This window comes from Copadichromis virginalis, linkage group LG5 (genome assembly GCF_057382275.1).
Source record: "Copadichromis virginalis isolate Kocher_CV1m ecotype Utaka linkage group LG5, C_Virginalis_male_GT1.1, whole genome shotgun sequence".
NCBI classification, from domain to species: Eukaryota; Metazoa; Chordata; class Actinopteri; order Cichliformes; family Cichlidae; genus Copadichromis; species Copadichromis virginalis.
The window spans coordinates 40,511,597-40,531,745 of NC_140622.1; the positions used below are offsets into that span (position 1 = coordinate 40,511,597).

General features: G+C 43.5%; 1 protein-coding gene across 2 annotated transcripts in view; it reads right to left on the reverse strand.

The window, feature by feature from the left end:
• pcbp4 (poly(rC) binding protein 4) overlaps positions 1 to 20,149 on the reverse strand; it is a 219,700-nt gene that overhangs the window by 118,451 nt on the left and 81,100 nt on the right. For both annotated transcript variants that reach the window (XM_085457821.1, XM_085457820.1), the window contains exon 2: positions 11,820 to 11,858. The gene's annotated coding sequence lies outside the window, so the exon portion shown is untranslated. The remainder of the gene's footprint in view (positions 1 to 11,819; positions 11,859 to 20,149) is intronic.

Below are 20,149 nucleotides of genomic sequence, written 5' to 3' on the forward strand. Positions count from 1 at the left end.
TTTTGTGTAGTTTGTAATATTTGCCTTTGTTTATCTGAAAAAGTCTCATGTTCCTTAACTACATCTACCCTGTTGAACTTGTTATGGGAAATAAATATTTAAATAAAAACAAGCTGCTGATTATTTCACATTTTACTTGTGAGCAACGGCACATTTAAATCTTACAAATATAGTTATTTGGCTGATATCGTGATAGATATCGTTATCGCCTGAAATGAAAAAAACATATCGTGATATGAAAAAATCTCATATCGCCCAGCTCTACAGGACACCGGAGTAAATTCTCGAGCATCTCACACTTCTGATAATCAGCTGTCTGCTTGACGTTTATTCAGCTGTGTAAAAACTATAACTTTAATCTCAGCCAAACCGATTTACTCAGGAACAAATAAAATACTGAAAAAAGCCAAACAATAACATTTTAAAGTTATCTAAGTGACTTATATATATTTAACCTGAGTAGTGAAAGACGGCGGTGGGTTTGAAAACGATGTGCCGGGAGTCCGGTGTTCTCACGGCTCTAGTGAGCCTAGCCCCCGGCTAGCTATCGAGCTAGTGGGTAACAGACGTCTCCGAAAACGTCGGCGCGCTTTTGAAAATATGCGGTGTCCTGATAAACTGAGCAGATATTTGAGGTTTACACAGCTACATTCTCACCTGAAAATATGTTAAACGTTTATTTTGTGACCCAGAAAGAATAATAAGAGTAACATTAAAACTAACTAGCTGCCGCCATTGTTGGAAACTGAGCTGGGCCGCGCTATGAATTCTGGGACACAGCTTCTTCTTCTTCTTCGGGGTTTAACGGCAGCTGGCATCCTTGTACATGCAGTGCTGCCATCTTCTGTTTCAGTCCGTTATTACACTCTTAAATCCTGCTACTTATTCCTGCGTCTCTTGGGATCTTACAAAGCTTCAAACGACGCGTCGACTATTAAATCAGTCGTCGACGATTTTGATAGTCTACGTAATCGTGACTAGTCGAATAATCGTGGCAGCCCTAATCCATACTGTACAAGATATTTGACATGAGGCCTCATCTGATGATGAAACAATCATCGATGTGTCCATAGACTGCACAAATGTCCAGATCTATTGTTGAGGAGCTCCACTCCTGGACGTGTGCAGCCTGCAGTGGCTGTTGTGGCCGCCTCTGATGAATACGTCAACCCAGAACATCCCATTCAATAAGTGGCATACTGGGACTAAATGCTGGCCAAGGAGCTGTGTGGATATGCTCCTGATTGAGAAAAGCCTGTTCTCCTCTGGCAGAGTGGAGGCAGGCATTGTTCTGCTGAAACAGCCGCGGGGCGACGTGCTGCTGCAAGAACGGCACAAGTAGCACCTCACCCAGGTGCTGCCGTCCACTCTAATTTCCACCAAAACAATGCAATGACATGGACACGCAAGCCTCAAGCAACAATGTGGAAATGTCTGTACAATTATTAACCAAACCAAACCTTCATGTTACAATTATTAATGAGTTATTACTATTAGTACATCTCCAAAAGTTGATTCAGTTCATCTGGACGTAGTGTTTTGTGTTGTTGTGGTTGTTGATCAATGGTCATGAGAATTTCCATCCTGATGAACAGAATCAGATTTTGGAGATGTACTTACCTGGATGACTGGATGCATCAAGACGATACTATTAGTACAATTTGAGAGTCGTGCAAATTACATGTTTTACCTGCAAGAAACCAAAATGGGAGAAACCCAAGAAAACGTAGTGTTAGCAGGTTTGTGCTCCGAGTCCTTTCTTACTATGACCAGATCTCAGCTTTTGCCGCCGTTCTCGTGCTCTTTGTTCCAAAGCGTTACTGCTGTATTCAACATTTGAAGAGCCGTCCTGAAGATGAATGCTGGGCAAACATTACAGGAGTCTCTAGAAAACATCAAACATCCACTGCAATCAAGTCTTTGCGTAACACAGCTGAAAGAACCAACATGGCCACATTAATCATTTAACCTTAAACCTTCAGAAGCTCAGCGTACGAGCTGCCTCCTCGGGTTACCAGCGAGCGACACTTGATGTAGACGGTTGTGCACAGGTAAGTTACGCCAATTCAAGCAACAGAGCGAGACTCAGTTGTGCCTTAAACGAAAATAAAATAATATTGTATTAACCTGAGAGATTGTACAGTAGGCTGTGGGTAATATTTTTACTCCTCAAAGTCTCCAGTGTATTCGCACAAACAAAGAAGAAGCACATTACCGTACAAATCCCGTCTTTTAAAACCAATATCTGTCAGTAAACCTCTGGGAGCCAAAATGTCTGGAAGAAAAATCCATCCAACATTTTGAGGCATTTGAATAACAAACTGTCAGCCGCTCAGTACGAGTGGAAGAATGACGGCAATGTCACACCGAGCATTCATCTGGGAGCCGTGAATATCTGTGTGAGCCAACCAGCAGCCGTCTCGTGCCAGTAGAACCAGTACGATTCAGCCTCTGGAGACTGTGCATTTAAAATCCCATAAAAATTCATCCAGTAGTTACACTGAATGAGACATTCAACCTCCACAAAGACAGACTCCAGCTGCACTGCCACACCTACAACTACGGGAAACATCCAGTTCAGGTTTATTAATATAACCTCAATTCACAACAACAGTCACCACAAGGTGTTTTATACAGAAAGGTAAAGACTGGGACACCAGCAGCGCTTACTCAGGAGAGAGAATAAAGTTAGAATAAAGTTTCCTAGAGAACAGGTTAAAATGTGTCTCCATGCTGAAGAATGGCTACATTTACACGTTTATAAAAGCTGAAGAAAAGAAAATGTTTCCATACAAATTAGGGCTGCTCAATGAATCGAATTTTAATCACGATTACGATCTGGGCTTTCAACAATCATTAAAAATGACTGAGCCGATTATTAGCCCCTCGCCCCGTGCTTTCAGGGCGACCGTGGCTCAGGGGGTTGGGAAGCGTATCTGTAACCGGAAGGTCGCTGATTCGATCCCCGGGCTCTCTGTCCTGGTCGTTGTGTCCTTGGGCAAGACACCTACCGCCCTCTGGTGTTGGCCAGAGGGGCCGATGGCGCGATATGGCAGCCTCGCTTCTGTCAGTCTGCGGCAGGGCAGCTGTGGCTACAACTGTAGCTGCCTCCACCAGTGTGTGAATGTGAGAGTGAATGAATAGTGGCATTGTAAAGCGCTTTGGGTGCCTTGAAAAGCGCTATATAAATCCAATCCATTATTATTATTATTATTTACTCTCGCGCTGCTCCGTGTGGCAAATCAAGCGCACCTCTCTGCATTTCGAATACGTGTCACAACAATTAAGAGGACCCGAGGGAAGCTCGGAAAGCTAAGCAGAAGTTATTTGGAGAGGAGAGTGACTGCCGTTGGTTGAAAAGAGGTAAAACGACTTCAGTGGTGTGGAAACATTATGGGTTTGTGGAGTCAGACGTGGATCAAGTAGACATAGTGTGTAAACTTTGCTGCGGTGTCGTAGCTGCAAATTTATTCAATCATTTATTTCAATCAAAAGTTACTACTTTCAGTGTTTCATTTTATTTTTGTTCAGGCAGCAACTTTTTGATGCAATTGTGCATTGTGTGGCTACACAGCTCGCCTTGATGTTTGGTTATTTGTATGCATAAATATTATGCAGTATTTTGAAGTTCACTAAACATAGATGTTTACATTTTTCATTTATTTTTTATATTGCAAACATTTGCACTGTTATCAGTATTTGTACACTATTTTATATTATTTTTTTACAATCTTTAAAGCCATTATTCAACACATTGTTATTGTTAAATAAATATCGTCAAATAATCGAGATCTCAATTTCAGTGAAAATAATCGTGATTATCATTTTTGCCATAATCGAGCCCTAATACAAATTTAAACCATCGGTGCAACAACGAGTGCCGCCTGTCAACTAAGAAAAGTGTCTCTAAAGCTGGGGTCCCAAACTCGTGGCCCGGGGACAGTACCAGCGGTGGCCCCGGAGACCCCTGCAGTAAAACGTGGACGTAGCTCCCAGCGCTAAAACGTAAAGCTGCATTCTTTCTAATGGCCAGCAGGAGGCGACTCAACTGTCTGGCCTCTGGTTTGGTCTGAGAAAAGAGCTTCACGCTCGCTCATTAGACACCTTCCTGATCAGCTCAGAGACTTGATCGCTCATTTCAAGTCTTACTGAGCACAACATCAAGTTCCTTTTGGTGGCAGAGCAGGTCAGCCACTTATCAGAAGGTCGGTGGTTCGATCCCAGGCTGCCTCCGGGCTGCGTGCCAAATATCCTTGGGCAAGATACTAACCCCATGTTTGCTGGTGGTGGTCAGAGGGCCCGGTGGCACCAGTGTCAGTGCGCCCCAGGGTGGCTGTGGTTACAATGTAGCTGCCATCACCAGTGTGTGAATGTGTGGATGACTGAATGTAAAGCGCTTTGGGGTCCTTAGGGACCAAGTAAAGCGCTACACAGACCATTTACCATTTTCATTTTGTGAATTTGACCCCTGCTGGAGAGAAAAGGGGCTAAAACAAGGTGGTCACTGGTCCCTCAGTGTCACACCAAACATCAAAGCACCAAAAAAGGCCTAACCGCCAGCTCTCGTGGCTACATACATAGCCCTTTATACACAGCACGTTTGCCACACATCCACTGCAGCGCTGAACTTGTGGACATCACAATTAAGTAAGAACACAATTACCCGACAGAGCGAGTCTGACTGCACTCATTTGCTCCAGTGTGAGAATAGAACAGGTAATAGCACAGATAATGCCCACTCGCTACGCACCAGGCTGCCTCACGCTCTGTCCAGGCAGCAGCCTCGCCCGACCACACTGAGCATTTCCAGCAGTGAGAATGTGACTGAAGTGGACCATTTCCTGTTGTGTTTCATGTGAGGAGGGAACATTGAAGAAACTATTCCAACCTGGGTTTTCCAAAACTGCTCAGAGGATATAAAAATAACTCAGTTTGAAGCTCAAACCGTTAAAAAAGCTCAAATGTAATGGAAGCGTGATATTTCTACTGATTTCACGTGTTAATGCTGCAGCTCTGTCACTGTTCATGACGACGACATCGCTCCAGCAGCACCAAAGCTGATGTGTGTGTCGTCAGAAGGAATCGAGCTCCTACTGTGTAACTAAACTTTTCCAGTTTAGCCAAGCCTCAAGCATCTGCAGGATTTTCAGATTTTTCTGGATGGATGGTGTTTCCACTCAGTACGTTTTCCTTTTTTAGCCACAAAATCAAAAATGCATAAAACAAGTGGATGGAAGTTCACCTGGAGGATCTGAGAGAAACAAACACACACACACACACACACACACAGGTCACACAGTGGCAAAGTCAGCAGGAAACGAGCTCATATTGCACAACTGATCCTTCACTTGACCCAGCGACCTCACGCCTCCTCACTGACGCTCCAGGTGATGTCTGAAAATTAAAGCCATGAAGCGAAGGGACCGGACGAATAAAATGTCAGGAATATGTTTAACACAGCAGCCGGGGAAAAAGAGAGTCTCATTTACCATGCATGGGTTATCAAATGCAAAGCTGGAAGTCAAAGTCACACGCTGCACTGGCCTCTCAAAGGCTAATCCCACCCCGCATGTCCCCAGTACGAACTCCAGCTTTAAGTGTACAGAAGTGGAGCAAAGACTTATTATTTCATTTATTGGACTTTTTGGGGTAATTGGAAATCTGTCCAACTTCTAAAAGTGTTTAATCCAAGTCTAATTCAATCCATTCACATTAGTTTATAATAAATAAGTACGTCTGTGAAAGATCACCAGTGGTGAATGTCAAATCTGGCAACGTTTTGGCATTAAAAATAAAATCAGGATGGAAATCTGAAGGATTTCTGAGGCTGTGAAAGCACCGATGACCCAAATCCATCTGATTTCTGCTTCCACGTTTTCTTTATATGCAGACACACAGGCCTTTTTAAGAGTTTGTATTTTACACACTAATTGGCATCTTGGCAGAGAGGACGAATGAGAGCAGGAGAGAAAACAAGCAGTCACGTTGATTTAAGCCAAAGATGGAGAGCGGGGCGGGGAGGCAACGAGCAGAGAGAGATGAAGAGAGATAAAAGTGGCAGAGGGACAGAGAGCGAGGACCGTCAACTCAAAAACGGCAGTGGCACTGATAAAAGCAGAGGGATGGATGGTGGGGCACAAAGAGGAGAGAAGAACAAAGAAGGTGGAGATAGACGAGGAGGAGGAGTCAGACAGACCCAGAAAATTTTGCTCAGGAAAGAAAAGGAAACGGAGACGAGGCCCAGATGATTCCTGATGTTGTTACAGCTCAGTTAGAAATCACCTCCACCCGTGTGTGGGAGCACACATCCACCGAGTCCATGTGGGGCTGACATGTTAAACACATGCTGAATCGGAGCAATTTTAAGTAAAACAAGCTCACCGATTGGACGGTTTTAGTGACATAATCAGCGTCAGAAGTCCAGGACCAGTGTTGATATATTCCATTCTTTACGTGGTTATCTGCTACAAAATGAACCTCCAGGAGTGAAGGATGAAACCAGAAACTGCAGTTCCTCTAACGTCCACTCGAGGCTCCAGCCCTGAGTCAGTCTCCAGATAGTCTCAAATGAAAACGGGTATCAGCTTTGCTGATAATTGATCCATAATGCTGAGATTTTTCCTCTTGCTTGCACAGAACCACTTTGGTCCAGTTCTCCGATCAGCACCAGGTTCATCTGTTAGATTTGTGAGCAGCTCGGTGAAATGATCAGAGTGTGTTTTACATTAAACTGTTCAGGTGTGCAAACGGCCACGTTACACCGTGTGTAAACTGACAGATGTTATTTGCATGACTGGCCAAAGGGCAGTGAGACCAGAAGACAGATTTGGCTCCACGCAGCGTTTCCTTCATGTTCAGCAGGATGGCTGCTGCAGGCGCTGAAAACCGAAGTGACACGCAATTCACTCAGTTTGAAGAATCTCCTGCAAAAATGTGTCCACGGAGAAACTTTTAAAGGATTATTTGTATTTGTGGAGGCAATGATAATCAATCACAGCGGCGCATAAAGTTTATGAAGGTGTAATTCACTACAGATGACAGAAAAACTGCAAAAGTTCAGATATGGATGACGTGTTTGGAGGATATAATAATAATGATGTCATCAAATATGCTCACATGACCAAATCACACATTACTCCAAGTCTGCTGCAGGCAAAACAGGAGGAGCATTAAATCTGATGTGTGTACGCAAAAGTTAAATTTACCACATTGTAAAAAAAATAATACTACAATATACTTCAACTAGCAAAAGTAAAAATGCTGCTTCTTCAGTGGCTGAATGCATAATGTCTAATGTTGCAGTTCTAACAGAATTTAAACGCACTCTTCACATTTATCTCATGTATGTAAAACACTCCAGTTTATCTGTACACTTCTGCAGAGTGACTAATAAAGCTGTCAGAAAAATATAGCGCAGCAAAAAGTTCAATAATTCAGCTCGACGTGAAGTTCAGATGTAGAAGAAACAACCGGAACTACTTTATTGGAATCAGCCTGAGTACGTTTAAAATACAAACTATGATGACTCGAGAAACAAACAGATGAGAGATGATGAAAGAGTTCAATACAGGAATTATTCAGAGTAATGCTTGTGATTAATCATCTTAGTCACTAAAACAGGGAAAATAATGTGAACCACAAGCAGTGAACATGCATTTATTAGCTGACTCGGCTGCTGGAAGAAGAAGCAAAACTCTGTTTGGAGCTCGTAATATTGATTCCTGTTGGAAACCACACAAAACAAAAAGAGCTGTTTTTAATGTGACGTACCTGCTCCACTACAAACTACTGGGAATGAATGCTGCTATGTTAGAGCCTAGTGTAGAATATAAACATGTCACCATACTGTACTTAGTTCAGTAATGGAAGGCAAGAGACCACCAACCCATTTTTAACAGCAGGGCCCTGTTTCAGGAAGCCGGTTTAGTGCAAACTCTGAGTAAGTATACCCTGAGTTAACGAAAACTCTGGGTTTTCGGTTTCACAAAGCGAGTTCAGCTGCAGCCTGAGTGAGTCACTATGACGACACACTCCGTGAAGCTAACCTGCCCCCTAGCAGGTTTACTACAACTAACCCTGACTGTCTCCGCCCCTTTGTCGGAAACCTGACAGTAGGAAGTGTCGGACATGGCGTGTCCCTTCCTTGAAGAGCCAGTAGATCGTGAAGCCCAAATTCTCCGCAGAGCTCTCCGCCGGGAGAGAGTGATCAGAGCGCGTTTGGACATTTTATCATTTCCTGATGATTTTCTGTGCGAACGTTACCGTTTTTCAGCACAATCTATAATTTATTTGAATAACATCCTCAGGCCTAATATTGCTCATGTGACACATCGCGGACATTCTCTCAGTTCTGTACATATTATTTGTATTGCACTTCGGTTTCTTGCAAACGGGAGCTTTCTGTATAATATTGGTGACGCTGAGCACGTTTCCAAGGCTACCGTCTGTCGGGCAGTCAGGAATGTTACAGTTGCACTGAAACGTCTCCTGTACTCGTCTGTGGTGTTCCCCGGTCACAGACCCACAAGATTTATCAAAGAGGGATGCCACAAAATTGCAGGTATCAGGATGACCAAAACTTAATTCATGATGTGGTGATACTTGGACTACTACTTAAATTTTACATTTATTTTCAGGGTTCCCAGGCGTGATTGGCTGTATAGATGGCACTCACATTCCAATCATTGCTCCTTCAGTAAATGAAGGAGACTATGTGAACAGGAAGTCTTTCCACAGCATTAATGTACAGGTACATAGTTCCCTGTAGCATTTCAAACTAACAAATTATTTCATCATAGTAATGGATGCTAATTTGTGTTCTCTGCACTGTGAAGATCATATGTGATGCTGCCAACATTATCACAAATGTGGAAGCCAAGTGGCCAGGCTCTGTCCATGACTCACAAATATTCCGTGAATGTACACTGAGCACAAAATTTGGACATGGTGAGTTGAGAATACTTTAAAATATATAAAGACCAATTGCTTCAGGGACATTTGAACTGAAGTGTATCCTTCTGTCTTAGGAGAGTTCACTGGCTACTTGCTTGGTGATAGGGGGTATCCATGTTTACCCTATTTGCTTACCCCTTACCCTGACCCTGAACCGGGCCCACAGCAGCGATATAATCTGGCTAATTGCAGGACAAGAGCCAGAATTGAAATGACTATCGGAATGCTTAAGGCCCGGTTCCAGTGCCTGCAAAGACTCAGGGTCACCCCAGAAAGGGCATGTGACATTATTGTGGCATGTGTGATTCTTCACAACATTGCCACAATTAGAGGAGAACACTGTCCTTCTGAACCAAACATCAGCAGTGATCCAAACCATGAACATCCTGACCCTCCCACGGACATACAAGATGGAAGAGCAGTCAGAGACACCATATGTCACAATCATTTCTTTTGACCCATCACCTCAACATGTTGAAAGAAGAATAAACAGATTTTTTGTTCAACTGGCTTTATTGGTCGCCTGTATTTCCTGTACACAAAGTATTAAAAGATGTAAACCTCATAAAGTGTCTCTGTTGCTTCCTCCTCTGTAACAGCTGTCAATGTTTCTTCATTATTTTCCTGTAGTAAAGAAATAGACAACATTGCTGTTCTACTGTAAACTCATATAATCTGTGGAGTATTACTCACAACTGCATGTTGGTCTGGCTCAACAGGAGGCTGCACCAGATGCAGTACACCACCACCATCAACTGATAGAATATGAGGTTCATACAGGTCACTTATAACTTACAAGGGACCAAATGGCAATTAACAAACATACCAATCACCTTACACTTCATTGTCATTATGCTCTCAAAGACAACCAAGACTGAGGCAAGGCAAAATCAGTAGGAAAATAACTTCACTACAAAATAATTCATTATGGTAAAGAGTTTATCAAATGAATGAGCAGCACTGCAAAGGTGACTGTGAAGAAAGGATGTATGCACATCATGTATTATTTTGAATTTACCCCCTATGTAGGCACTTGTGTCTTGCGGGGTTATTGACTCAGAGGATGTCCCCGCAGAGATGCCTTCGGCCACAGGGCGCCCACTGTTTTGGCTGAGGGCCAACTGCTCAGCCTCTGTGAGTGGTGGTGGTGGAGGACCCCCACCTGTTTTTCGGGCCTCCGCTTTTTTTCTGTTGGCTATAACGGGCCACATTTGAGCATACAGAGTAAGCAAATATGTACTTGTAATGTGCTCAGATAATTTCAATAAGTGCTTACAGAGGGGAAATTAATGTAGCCTCTAACTGCAATTGATTTACATGGGACAAACAGACCAAGCACTATGGCTCATAATACAATTACACCTCACCTGTTTGGACTATATTTTTATATTTCATTTTTACTTGCTGCCAGGAACGTTTGGGGCCTGTTGGGTTGCACCTGCGCTCACATCACGTCACAAAATAAAATGTATGAAATAACAAATAAAATAACATATGATAAAATAACGTGTTAAATGGGTGGAAATCCCTCGATCAATGTTTAAATTAACACTCACGCATTGACTCTGTCGGCTATGTTTTGCCATGCATGCTCTCTTTCTTTTGCAGCTGAGGCTGTGTTACTTTTTTCCGCGGAATTTGCATGTTATCGGCATATGCTGCCATCAGAATTTCGGCCTCAAGCACTGTAAAATACATTGATCACGCCTTCTTTCCCTCCGTCTCCATGGTGACTCGCTTAATCTGTGCTCCGCTTATCAGGGCTTTATGTATCCTCGTCCGCGCGCTTCACTTGGGGTTAAAGCAACTCCGCGTTGACTGAACTACTTGTTATCAGCCTTTCTGAAACCGAATATTCTGAGTTGGACAGTTCGGGGTTACTCAACCCTGAGTATCGTTTTTCACTCTGAGTTTTCTAAACCGGCTTCCTGAAATAGGGCCCAGGAGATTCAATTCAACTTTATTTATACAGCTCCAAATCACAACAACAGTCGCCTCAAGGCGCTATCAATGCTAACCAGCAGCTAGCTAACAACACATTTCTGTATTGATTTTGTTTTTTTAAAACTGGGCATTTGACATGTGCCACAGCATCATATGGTGCTTCTGCATCCGCAATTATTGTCTGTAGTTTACCATCATATACCTGTTAGAGAGTCAACATGTTCACGTAGCATCAACAAGCGCACGACTTCATGAGCTCAGGTATGGCTTCACTGCTGAAATTCACCGACTTCACTTATTAAATACAAAGTGAATATAATGCTCATGAGTCTCGCCTCTCCACAGACTAATTACTAATTCAGTTTCAATTTGATTTCATTACTTTTTACAAATCAAAACAACAGTCACTCCAAGGTGCTTTATATTAGCAGGTAACGACTCTACAATAATACAGAGAAAACACCAACAATCACATGACCCCCTATGAGCTAGCACTTGGCGACAGTGGGAAGGAAAAACTGCCTTTTAACAGGAAGAAACCTCCTGCAAACCTTACTGCACTATCTCAGTAAGGGACGGTGATCTGATATGAACAGCTGAGGCTGAGGGGAGGGAGACGGGACAAAAGACGCGCTGTGCAAGAGAGCCAGAAGCAGACAACAACTGCTCTAACGAATTTACTGACATCGTCAAGAAACAGGATTTAATCTGCAAATATCTGAGCAGCAAAACTGCTGCCATGTTTCTGATCCAACTGCCATCCTCAGACTTACAGGAGTTTCTAGATTCTTCCTCGGTATTCTTCATGTAGACTGCCTCGCTCTGCGTAGCCTCAAACATGCTTCATCTCTTTTTATACAGTAAAATAAAACCGATAAATTTTAACACAACAGCTGAAGCATAGAAAGATTTCACTCACTGACCTGCTGCTCAGATCTGTGGGCGTGGCATTCCTGGAAGACCTGTGGGAACAGAAAAAGATACTCTGATTACCATCTGCTCAAACGAGACCAGATTTAAAGTCAGTACAAACACACTGACCAGCTAGCAGCTAGTTAGCTTAGCTTAGCACTAGCATAGGAAACGAGGGAGGCCAGCTAGCCTCTGAAGCTCACTGACAGCTTTTATTTTAGTGGATTTCTGATGCGTTTCCACTTTCTCTTTAAGAAAATCGTTGCTTTGCTGCATCCATGTTCAAAATCCACTAAAGCTTGTTGGAAAACATTTGTGCTACGAGAGAAATTTACAGATGATGAAGAGAGACGTAGACTTCAGTTTGACCTCATTTTACATTTTTTTAAGTTTCTGGCATGAAGTTAAAAAAAGAATGAATAAAGAAAATGTTACATCTTATTTAAAGGGCATAAAACAGCTGCTGCACGTCTCAGATTGTTAAACTCTTCCTGCTGAGCTGTTTTTCTACAGACACCCACACAACAGACACCGAGCCCACAGACGTCCACATCCAGCTTCATTTATGCAGTTTATTAACAAATTAGTTTGTGAAGCCAGTGAGCCACAGCTGTGGAAGCACACACACACACACACACACATATTTTTGTACTGTAAATATAAAATATTTTTCATATTTTTTGACCTGAAGGAAAAACGTTTGGAGAGAAAGAGAAAAATATAAATAAATGAAAGATTAGAATAAACTTGAACTAACAGTTCTCACCACTAAAACCATTTATTCTGACTGTTGCTTCATTAGTAATGAAAGAAAAGCTCTTTGTGAAACTGCACTGTTACAAAACTGCACCTCTGAATTGCATGCCAGGAAATGCTTTTTTTTGTCTATAATGCTCATTTTGCATCACTTCTGGTGGACGTTTACTGTGGGCGGGGCTCAGACAGCTCCGCCCACCCAGCTTAAAAGGTGTTTTCACTCAATAAAAATGTACTGAGCCACTGACATCACATCATTTACCTTGAACCAAAGTAAACAAAGTAAAATGCGAGTTAGGAGCAAACGGCCTGTTTGTTAACTGAAGGTAAGAACAGACAGAAGAAAGGTCTAACTAAGCAAAAAAACTTATTTTATTATTATTAATACTTATTATAATTATATCATTATAGAAATTAACAATAAAAGTAATTAGTGAAAGTAAAAACTACCATAAGCACCCAGAGATAGCAGAACCTTAAAAACGCCTTCATGTCCCTGAGTCAGTTTACAGTTGGAAGCTTTTTGCATATTTGTGTTTTGGGTGCCGGCCTGAACACAAACTGATCTTTATACATGCTGTTTTTTATTATTGTGCTAACCTCATTAGTTGTACCCATCCCGACCTCAGAGACCCTCGGACAGCTCCAAAAGCAGTGTTCAGCGTACCACGGCTTACACTTGGTTCGGTTACTTTTGAGACAGTAACGATGCACCAGCATCTATTTCTGTCAAAACTGCCGGTGTTCTGTTTTGGTGAAATATTCTGCACCTCGTGTCTTTGAATCTATGACCGAGAAACCGAGTGAGAGGCTTGAATACATCATTACCAGGCAGCATCATGGCAGACTCGCTGCAGGTCTTTAGCTGAGTTCTAAAGGGCAGGATATTGGAAACTGTGTCAAACCACATGCGAGTCGAGACCTTTATGCAAAGTTAAATTCATTAAGAACGTCTGAACAGGTCCTAACAGGGCTGAGTCCTTGTGACAGACAGACTGAGTCCTATATACGGACATCCAGTCCTCAGAGGGTCGGAAGAAAAAGGTACAAAGATCAGGAGGAACAAAATCCCTGAGGAAATGTCAAAGGGACGATTCATGAGTGGAAGAATCGTTCCACCCACCGGTCACTCTGCTACAAACATGAACACACACACACCGACATCGTCCCATGCAGCAAACTCAAAGCGTGCACTGTTAATAAGGAGGAATGTCACCTCTGGAGTACCATGGGCACAGATATTCTATTTCATTAATCGCTTGTACAGTCATAGTGCTAGACGCACTCCTTTAGACCAGAACAAATCAAACTGTTTTGACAATTTTTTTTACTTTGTTACTTATAAGAAACCAAAAACCCTGAAAAGCTGAACTCCAGGCAGCTGAGTGTATCTGAGACGTGAGGCAGTCTCACTAATGTTTTGCATGCACAGCTACCGTCACTCTGAAGCCTGCAGTCACACAAATGTAAAAACTAGAGTAGATTTGGATTTCTAAACTTTGTTCCAGCTACCAGCTACCATTTTACTGTCACACAGACCGTGTTCACACTCAGTCCTTATAGACCGGAGAGATGATTTTAAAGCACAAATGCTTCCAGTGCTCTTATTTTATCCAGTGAAAGAACAAATCAAAACCTGCAAATTCCAAACCTCTGGTCAAACCTCGTGCACTCAGAATAAAGTCAATCACAACTTTTAGCCATTATCAACTCGAGGTTCTCCTCCACAAAGCAACAGCTGCTAACGAATGCAGACAGATTGCTTCTGAGCCCAAAGCAAAGAGCTTTTCATGCCGTGACATTCACACAAACTCCAGGGAGGAACAACTCGAACGGAATTTATGTTTGTGTGTGTGTGTGTGTGTGTGTGTGTGTGTGTGTGTGAGAGTGTGTGTGTGTGTGTGTGTGTGTGTGTGAGTGAGTGAGCTGTAAAGGCGGTCTAAGGCGGGGCGCGTGTCTGATGTCAGAGAGGACACTCAGCTGTTTAACACTGTGACAACTGCAGGGGGAGAGATGACCAGACTAAAAGACGACAGAGGCTGAAGGAACAAAGTATCCTGGAATCCCAGGACTCTGCTGTATGGCTGCTATGGGCATGATCCACCGCTCATTGTGTGTGTGTCTGTGTGTGTGTTCGTTCTTTTTAAGCCCTCTATGCCCTTTTTCAGACTTGTGCTGGTGTAGCCGCGCGTGCCGGCGTGAGCGCGTCAACGTGTGCCCTCTGCCCTTTTCCAGATGTCGGCTGTTAAACGTGTGCGCGTCTCCCTTCAGAGCTATAATGAGGTCCAGGGGGACGGCAGCCCTCCTGTCCATCTCTCCGACCAACATCGCACACATTGTGAGGATCCTGACCCGTACCACACACACACACACACACACACACACACACACACGCTGATTCTACACGTCTATATTTCAGTGTCAAAAATCAGGCCCCATTAGAGGAGAATGGAGGGAGTCTAATTAGGCAGCGAGTTCTCAAAAGCTCGGTGTTCACGTTCCTGTAACACGAAAGCAAAGACTGGACAGAGAGAGGCACTCACTGGGTTTTTGGGCGACTTCACGCTGACTGTTCTCCGGTAAAAACCACCACCCTCCAAGTTTCTTTCACAAATTGTACATTTGCTCGTTTTGTTTCCTTTTACCACAGAAACAAACTCACCACCACCCACTTGTGTCAAAGAACACACACCCTTCATCCTGAACCCAGCAGGAGGGCCTTTCATGAATAAAGGTTATTAGAGTCAGCTATATTAAGCTAAAACCAAGTGTGAAAAAACGCTTTACTGAAAAATATTAGAGGAAAAAGTAACAATAAAATGAAATTTTCTCATGTTTATTTCAATTTTTGTCAGTTTAATCTGAGACATGGAGGCACTAAAACCCGGCCCTGGTCCCTATCAGGAGCTCACACCAACACTGAAACTGAGCTTTAACATGAACCTGCTCAGAGCTCTCGACCGCCAATCGAGGCGGTGAATGCGGCGGCGACGGGGAGACGTTTTTTTTTTCTAAAAGGTTTATTAAAAACTGTTGTTTAAGAGCTAAGAGCTCATCAGTGACTTCTTAAGTCACATTTACCAATTTTACAGCTTCACAGACCAAATATGAAGCTCATAAATTCTACCTACACCAGGTAAAGATACTGTAGTTTAACACTGGTCATATTTGCACAGCGTGACTCAATAAAAACATTCATATTTCATGCACTGATCTACAATAAAGACTGATTGTGTTTATAAACTGAAAACACAATCAACCCCCCCCGAGCCTGGTTCTACTGGAGGTTTCTTCCTGTTAAAAGGAAGTTTTTCCTTGTGAACGAATGTTTTGTTGTAATTTGAAAAGAGAACAACATCAGCTCAGAAAGAAGGCGGAGTCCACGCAGTTTGCACTGTTACGAGAAACATGTCTTTTAAGGAGAAGCTTGTCATCTGATGGAGAATCCTTCCAACAGACGATCGTGGCTCAAGAGTTGGGAGGTCGCCTTGTAATCGGAAGGTTGCCGGTTCGAGCCCCGGCTTGGACAGTCTCGGTCGTTGTGTCCTTGGGCAAGACACTTCACCCGTTGCCTACTGGTGGTGGTCAGAGGGCCCGGTGGCGCCAGTGTCCGGCAGCCTCGCCTCTGTCAGTGCGCCCCAGGGTGGCTGTGGCTACGATGTAGCTGCCATCACCAGTGTGTGTGTGTAAAGCGCTTTACTCGTCAGAGTGAATTATTTTATTTCCTCACGACTCAAACAACTTTTGGAGATTGACACTTCCACTCCTGGAGTTGAACATTTTATTAAAATATTTGCTTTATTAACTTTGCCACATGCCTGACATCTCTGCATTAAACCAATTCAAAGCAGATATGTATCCCTGCTCCTATAAAGCCCTGCTGGTAGGAGGTAACAACAAAAAGAAGAGAAAGGAAAATAGCACGTGGGGAGGTGAAAACTGCCATTAAACTGGCCAATTACCCACAGCTAATGTGTGATCACATTTTCTCCGTCCAGTTTGTTTGTGGCTCATTTCACAGACCCAGAAACAAACAGGCAGATTGAGTGTCTGCACACAGGTGTCCTAATGACACCTCAATCTGAAAGCTTACTCTGGGAGCTTGTTTTGCAGCTGGTTTTGTACAAACTTGTTGCAGATTCCTTCTTTTAATAACACCACAGTCCTAGCGGTGCCATGAAACCTGTTTACCCCTGAAAACGTCCCCAAAGCAGGAGGAATAAACACAAATGCAGTTTCAGGGTCACAGAAGTGGACCGAGTGTCAATCAGAGCGCGAAGATCGGTCGTCATCGGCACGTTTTAAACACCAAACCAAACAACAGCAAAGCTCCCAAATCCAGCTCCCTTCATCTCCCTGTTTGTCTTTCTCAGGAAATAAAAATATTAACTAACGGTAAATATTTACTCAACACTTTCAAGGTTAACGAAGCAGAAAAAAGGAGCATCTTTGTAATCGGATGTAAAAAGAAGCTGCCGACAGAGAAAACACGTGGAGGCTTCCAGAAAAACAAATGAACGATGCTTCGCCTGCATAATGAGACAAGTATTAGGGTGTCAGCTAAATACGTGCCCACATTAAATGAGTGTTCGGCTGCGTCTGATAAGATATTAATCCACAGAAAGCTTTCTGATCACTAACAAGGGCCGGCTGGTAATAAAAATCTACCTTTTTAATTCTACTGCTATTAAAACACTCATCACAGCCGGAGCCCAGAAATAATGAAGCATATTGTTTAAGGGCACTTAGTAACAAGTGGAGCTGCTTCTACCCACCCAAAAAAGGACACGCAGTCACAGCACGAGTCCTGCACTCAAGCAGCATTTCTATAGATGTCTGCTTTATCTGCACGACACAGACCTGCCGTTTCCCTCCGAGCCACAGTGCACGCACACCGAGCCATGCAGGTTTCTCTTTTATGAAGACTTTCACAAACGTAGACGGTTTAATTCCAGCAAACATCCAGAAACTAATAAGAAACGAGGGTGAACAAAGTTTACCAAGTATAAAGCAGCGTCACAGAAAAAAGCATCACCTACATCCATCAGCTGGTCGTCTGCTCGTTAACACAAATTTGTAACCAGACTTGGTCAAGAAAACCTGCTAAAGTTCAGATTGGGATTCAGAATAAGGAAGGAAGATGATTTAAGTGGCTGAATGTGGCCTGGCTGTTGGTCTGAGTGTTTCAGGAGGGTCAGAGGAGGCCCCGTGGTACCAGCTGAGCGTCCTACCTACCCTACACAGCCTACTCAGTCTAGTACTGATGCTGACCACGTCCATCCCTCCAGGACCACAGTGTCACCTTTGAGCTGTGGTGGATGGAGAGATTCTCGTCATGCAGCAGCTGTGCAATGCTATCATCCCAACATGGACCAAAATCTCTGAGGAGGTTCCCAGCACCTAGGACGCGTCTGTTTTATAATCATCACTCATGACTCAACAATCATGATCGTGTGAACCAATCACAAGTGACATGAGACTGAAACATGAGTAATGACTCCTCTGTGACGTGACGATGCGACTAAGCAGGGTTTAGGTTATAAAAGGTGCGTCATTGAAGTTCAAGAACATTCATCTATGAATATTACAGCAGAGACAGACAGAACCTCTCGTGATCCCAGACTGGCTCCGGAATGCCGGGATCTGGACTCTGATCAGGACTCTGTGGGGATCATATCGTCTATTTCAGGACTTGCTAGAAATAGTTCTTTACGACCGGCCGACATGCCGCAGGATAAATCTGGAACAATCAGACACCTCCTTGATAGTGTTGTATGTAAAAAGAATCTATAAATTTAAAGAGCCTCATTACTCAAAGCTTTGCACAGGACTGTATAATTACTGGAGGGTGGAGGAGTTCACTTCTCAACAGCTCCCTAAAGGTGGATCAAACTGTGCTGGGAAAAAAGAGAGCAGGCAGAGAGGAGGAGGTGGAGAGCTGCAGACCGATGTCACAGATGACCTCATCAGGTGTTCATGACAGCGGACGCCGAAACGCTTTGAAGGCAAAAACATTCCTTCAAGTCAAAGTTAAAGCCAACAACCAAGTACCTCCTTAAAACCTTCTTCTGTCACAAATATTTTTTGTGCTGCAGGAGTAATTCATGCATGTAGCCATCCTCTGGTGTGACGTGGAGCAGCTGGTGGAGGTCGTTCTCCCGACTTCAAAGCTGGAGAATCAGGTGGAAACAACATGAAAATTTGTGTTTGTTTCTTTGTAATTCGACTTCTTATTTCTCCACATCTCATCTCATGCTTTCATCAGCTGAAGTGCAGGTGGCAGTGCTTAGCATGTTGCGCTAACATGCTAACACGCTGCTACACTTGTGTGTTAAAGCGAGACATCTGTGGCCCGACATGTGGCTTCACGTTTGAAGCAGGAAATCCCTCCTTGATTTCATCGACTGAGTACAGGGACCAGCTCACATGGTGATGACGGCGATACCTGGCAGGTGTGATATGACTTGTCTGTAGGGATGGGTACCGGTATCCGGTTCTGTCATAAACGGTAGTAACCAGACCGAAAAGCAGCGCACATTTCGGTGCTTTATTTCGGTGCTTTTTTTTCCTGAGCTGTGATACACTTTAGATTCTAGCCAATCATTTTACCTTTCCGAGGATAGTAGGCGGGTCCTGGTACGTGCGTTCTTTTAGAGCAGAGCTACAGATTAAAAATGTCCAAGGCGAAGCGGTCAAAGTCTGGCTGTACTTCACAGCAAAAGATGCAAACTCAGCAGCAACAAGTGCTTTAAGCTGATACTGTGATACTGTCAAAGGAGGTAACACCTCGAATCTGATGAAACACCTGGCGACGCATAGCGTTTTTTTTTAAAAGCCGAGAAATGCGCCGTATTTGATAGCTTGCTGCGAGACCTCACACCGGGCACATCTACTGTGGGTGTGGTGCCTGTTATTGGACCCAGAGCAACATCCCCCAACAACCCGAAGAATAGAGTCCTGGCCCCTAGCCCTGCCAGTGTAGCAGAAATGATGAGGATGATGATGCAGCAGCAGCCGTTCTTCTCTGCGTGAGTAGCTTAATGTTGTTCGTGTGTAATTTACGTTGAGTAGGCTAACCACGTTATTACATTAATGCATGTAAGGTGAACTAGCAAACATCATCATAGCTACATGTGGCTGTCTTCTTGTTTGATGGCAGATACTCCCTTCACCCTGGACAAAAAGGCTAAAATGACCAAAGAAAAAGTGGAAAACAGCTAAACAAGAGAGGTTTTTGGACAAAGTTTGTGTTTTTTCCATTGTTTAAGCACTGCTTCCAGCCAAGAGTGATACCATATATGCCCCATAGCTGCAGAAAAGGCTAACATTGTTATCTTTTTACAAAAAACAGCTGAACATGAGAGGTTTTTGGACCCATTTTCGGATAAAACCTACCCATGCCTACTTGTCTGGTCCTGACTGACACAGCTGTTAGCCCCCCCATCCCGTTAAAAGTTTGCTGGATCGCTGTGGTTTCTGTAGTTTCTCTCTGCAGATTGTCAAACTTCAGCTCAACATGAAACTCCAACTGAAGCTCTGCTAGCAAAAAATCACTGAGCAGGTTCCGCTTGCACTGCTCCACGGC